A 6,000-nucleotide genomic window follows, 5' to 3' on the forward strand; every position below is an offset into this window, starting at 1 on the left:
TATAGTATTGCTGTGGAACATGTCAAGTCCTTGGATTCTGTCACACCTATTCTAATACAATTAATATCACAAGTACTATTACAAGGCACGCACTGCATAAAATCATAATTCCAAGCGATGGAATGGAGTAATTATTTTTCCACGATTCCATATCATACAAAAAAATTATACTGCAATTGGAGCTTCAGCAGTTCGGGACTGTGCAATATATTGTCTACAAATGTAGGAAAAATAATATTGTACGGGTTGCAAACAAAACTCCCAAAGCTTATGTATTTCAGGTTTCTTAAATTTGAAACAGAATCCAAACTGTCTGGAAGTTCATAAAAGTGATGCCATTCTACAAGCGGGTCTATCTCAGCTTTTGCATGATATATTTGAGCAAGAGGTGATGTGTTTATAATATTTGTTGGTATAGAGGTTTGTTCTGAGTACAATTATATCTTATTAATTATGAACAGCTCTGCTGCATGTTGTGATGATGAATATCTAGTCCCTAAACCTAACAGAGCTGTGCAGTGATGTTGTTATTGGGAACAGGATTCAAATCCTACAAATATTTATGGATAGGAGTGAAGAATTAATTTTTGCCATGAAATTATATCTAGATACTCAATATCCCTGTGCAATAATGCTGTTATTGGGAACAGGATTCAAATCCTACACAGATACAGATTCTTGCTGAGCTTAATAGGTGATTGTCATGGAAGATACTCAATATTTCTGCTGTTATTAGGTACAAAATTCAATTACACAGACACAGATATAAATAATAATGCATACAGAACTGTGGTTTCTATAAATCTATACTCAATATCCCTATACCTGACAGCTGTGCGGTGATGCTGTTATTGGGAACAAGATTCAAATCCCACACAGAAACAGATTTTTGCTGGGCTTAGAACTATTATGGATAGGTGATTGCCATGAAATAATATCCCTATACCTGACAGAGCTGTGCAGTGATGCTGTTATTGGGAACAATTTTAACAGAGCTGTGTTTTCCATAAATCTATACTCAATATCCCTATACCTGACAGAGCTGTGCAGTGATGCTGTTATTGGAACAGGATTCAAATATAACAGCATCACCACACAGCTCTGTCAGGTATAGGGATATTGAGTATAGATTTATAAAATTTGTATCTAATATCTATCTTCATGACAATCACTTTTCCATAATAATTCTAAGCACAGCAAGAATTTGTATCTGTGTAGGATTTGAATGCTGTTCTCAATAACACACCTATCTATAATAATTCTAAGCTCAGCAAGGATTTGTATTTATGTAGGATTTGAATCCTCTCAATAACAGCTTCACCGCACAGCTCTGTCAGGTATAGGGATATTGAGTATAGATTTATGGATAAATATTATTTACCTCTTCATGGCAATCACTTATCCATGATTTGAATCCTGTTCCCAATAACATTATGACCGCACAGCTCTGTCAAAAGGATATTGAGTATAGATTTACAAAAATTTATTTACTAGATATTATTTCATTCTCTGTGTTCTTTATGACAATTACCTATCTATAATAATTCCAAGCTCAGCAAGGCTCTGTATCTGTTTGTATTTGTGTCTAATATCTATCTTCATGACAATCACCTATCCATAATAATTCCGCTCTGTATCTGTGTAAGATTTGAATCCTGTTCCCAATAATTATATCACCGCACAGCTTTGTTAGGTATAGGGCAATCACCTATCCATGATTTGAATCCTGTTCCCAATAACAGCATCACTACACAGCTCTATTAAATATAGGGATATTGAGTATAGATTTATGGATAAATATTATTTCTATATCTATATCTAATATCTATCCTCATGGCAATCACCTATCTATGATTTGGATCCTGTTCCCAATAACAGCATCACTACACAGCTCTGTTAGGTATAGGGATATTGAGTATAGATTTATGTTATTAAATATTATTTCATTCTCTGTGTTTGTGTCCAATAACAGCAGAGATATTGAGTATCTATCCTCATGGCAATCACCTATCCATAATAATTCCGCTCTATATATGTGTAAGATTTAAAACTTGTTCCTAATAATATTAACCACACAGTTCTGTCAGGTATAAGAATATTGAGTATAGATTGATGGAAAATATTATTTCTGTGTCTGTGTCTAATATCTATCCTCATGACAATCACCTATCCATGATTTGAAGCTTGTTCCCAATAATAGCATCACTGCACAACTCTGTCAGGTATAAGAATATTATAAATTTAATGATAAATATTATTTCTGTGTCTGTGTCTAATATCTATTCCCATGGCAATCACCTATCTATGATTTGGATCCTGTTCCCAATAACAGCATCACAGCACAGTTCTATTAAATATAAAGATATTATAAATTTATTGATACTGTGTTTGTGTCTAATAGGATATTGAATATCTATCTTCATGGCAATCACTTATCTATAATAATTCCAAAGCTCTATATCTGTGTGAGATTTGAAGCTTGTTCCCAATAACAGCATCACTGCACGGTATAGGATATTGAGTATAAATTTATGGAAACTACAGCTCTGTTAAAAAATATTATCTAGATATTATTTCCGTGTCTGTATCTGTGTAATTGAATCTTGTACCTAAGTTCCAATTCCCAATAATAACATTATTGCACAGCTCTGTCATGTATAGGGATATTGAGTATCTATCTTCATGGCAATCACCTATCCATAATAATTCCAAGGCTCTGTATCTGTGTAGGATTTGAATCCTGTTCCCAATAACAACATCACCGCACAGCTCTGTTAATGAATATTTTTGAATCTGTATAATTGAATCTTGTACCTAATAACAAAAATATTGAGTATCTTCATGGTAATCACCTATCCATAATAGTTCCAAAATTTGAATCCTGTTCCCAATAATTATATCACTGGTATCTTCACTCTAAGCTCAGCAAGAATCTGTATTTGTGCGGGGATTTGAAGCTTGTTCCCAATAATTATATCACCGCACAGTTTTGTTCATGGCATAGTTCTAAGTTTAGCAAGGATCTGTATATTTGAATCCTGTTCCAATAACAGCATCACTGCACAGCTCTGTCAGGTATAGGGATATTGAGTATAGATTTATGGAAAACACAGCTCTGTTAAAATTGTTCCCAATAACAGCATCACTGCACAGCTCTGTCAGGTATAGGGATATTATTTCATGGCAATCACCTATCCATAATAGTTCTAAGCCCAGCAAAAATCTGTTTCTGTGTGGGATTTGAATCTTGTTCCCAATAACAGCATCACCGCACAGCTGTCAGGTATAGGGATATTGAGTATAGATTTATAGAAACCACAGTTCTGTATGCATTATTATTTATATCTGTGTCTGTGTAATTGAATTTTGTACCTAATAACAGCAGAAATATTGAGTATCTTCCATGACAATCACCTATTAAGCTCAGCAAGAATCTGTATCTGTGTAGGATTTGAATCCTGTTCCCAATAACAGCATTATTGCACAGGGATATTGAGTATCTAGATATAATTTCATGGCAAAAATTAATTCTTCACTCCTATCCATAAATATTTGTAGGATTTGAATCCTGTTCCCAATAACAACATCACTGCACAGTTCTGTTAGGTTTAGGGACTAGATATTCATCATCACAACATGCAGCAGAGCTGTTCATAATTAATAAGATATAATTGTACTCAGAACAAACCTCTATACCAACAAATATTATAAACACATCACCTCTTGCTCAAATATATCATGCAAAAGCTGAGATAGACCCGCTTGTAGAATGGCTTCACTTTTATGAACTTCCAGACAGTTTGGATTCTGTTTCAAATTTAAGAAACCTGAAATACATAAGCTTTGGGAGTTTTGTTTGCAACCCGTACAATATTATTTTTCCTACATTTGTAGACAATATATTGCACAGTCCCGAACTGCTGAAGCTCCAATTGCAGTATAATTTTTTTGTATGATATGGAATCGTGGAAAAATAATTACTCTATTCCATCGCTTGGAATTATGATTTTGTGCAGTGCGTGCCTTGTAATGGTACTTGTGATATTAATTGTATTAGAATAGGTGTGACAGAATCCAAGGACTTGACATGTTCCACAGCAATACTATACTACAGAATCAATGCTGATCTTAAAAACAACATATTCCCACTCAAGGAACTTGAAATTGTTAGCAAAAAAAATATTTTGTGTAAAAACTCTAATTATTTAAGTCCATCTTGTATTGAATAAGCCAGAATTGATATTGTTTTTAAGCAGGTACATAATCAACTCATTAAAATATAAACCAGAATTTACATCCAATTTTCCTGCCTCATCAAGTATGGAAATTGTTGTGTCCCATGTTATGTCATCAACAGGCCACCTGCTGTTTGTATAAATTCTATGATCATGGAAAAATTTGTAAAACCTAAATTTTTCTAAACTTGAAGTACTTTTTGTAAAAAAAGCAACATATTTTCCCCAATAACAATGCAACAGGTATGCATCAATTCTATGCCAGTATGTATTGGATTCAAAATCATCATATTCAGAACCCAATTCTATGCTCACATACCCAAACCCAACATCACTGTCAAGTACCCATCTTGCCTCTGTTTCATTTTGCACTTTAAAAAAATCATACTCTGATAGATTTTCAAATTTTTCCCTAAAACAATCCAACAGGTGGTCTGATTTTATATATCTTGCAATGTTTCTTCTTTCAAAATATGTTTGCATGTTCAGGTATCTATATTTCCTGGAAGATATTATTTTGATTGTTTTTTAACATTGAAACATTTGGTAAATATTTACTGCTGTTGAAATAGCCCAGCCTAACATGTAATATTGTTTGCAGGTTGATTCAAGATGCAAAAATATTTCCAGATACATCAAATCCAAATCTCTTGTTCCTGAATTTAAATTGAGATTCTCAAAATTGTAAAATATATTGTGTGCTCCATGATGTTCACATAATTTGTAGAGAGCCTGTTTCTGGAGCATAGGATAAAGCTCCTGGTCTACAAAATTACAAAATTTGGCCTTGCAATCTAAGTTATACAGGGCAATCACACAAATATTTCCAATCAATTTTGTTTGGAAATATTGATGACTGTGCAGAAGAAGTATCTATATGTTCATATGTGAAGTATTTCATGCTATATTCTCTATGGCATTTGGGGCATATTTTTGTGACTATTCTGCTTTTATCTGGACTACAATTCTTTTGGTGCTTAACCCAAATTGGGGCTGGATATATTTTTATTGCATTGATTGCAATATTTTTGATTCGGCATTTTTGTGTTTAAAAAATATGAGCAGCACTGCAACAACACACCCTTTCTCTTCAACAGCTCTCACAATACTGGCTGATATGCAATGCAAAATCTCTTTATATAGCCTAAGCACGGACCGCATTGAAAATATCTGAAACAATAAGACCAGAAATAGGCCACAACTTGGCCACAAGTGGACCGGAAGTAGGCAAACCGGAAGTGGACCGGAAGTGGACCGGAAGTGGACCGGAAGTAAATATGTGTGGGTGTGGGTGTGGGTGTATGTGGGTGGGTGTGGGTGTGTGTGGGTGTGTGTGGGTGTGGGTTTTATAAGCATCTTGGCTTAATTTTAAGTGTGGCCAAAAAAAATATCAAGAGGGGCATATTTTTGACAGGTTTATGGACAACAATCTCACAGAAGTGCCTTTTGTAAGTGTAAACAAATCAATCTGAGGGGGGTCATACTTTCTCAGGAAATTCCCGAGGGCATTTTTTACAAAAATCTTGGATTAGACGGGGTTCCACACTTGAGCAAAAAACTCATATGGGCATGTTGAGCTTGTTTTAAGTGTAGCCAAATCTGCTTGAGGGGGGTTCATACTTTCTTGAGTTTATCCTATATACTTTCCCACTACTGTCGTCACAAAGGAATGGATTGCTTCTACCTAGCTCAAACGTTTTCCAAAATTCCAAAACAGTTAGTACGCGACAACGCTAATTTCATATGTTTGTTTCGTCAAGATCAC

Source organism: Lepisma saccharinum, chromosome 29, assembly GCF_977018435.1.
Source record: "Lepisma saccharinum chromosome 29, izLepSacc3.1, whole genome shotgun sequence".
Taxonomy (NCBI): domain Eukaryota; kingdom Metazoa; phylum Arthropoda; class Insecta; order Zygentoma; family Lepismatidae; genus Lepisma; species Lepisma saccharinum.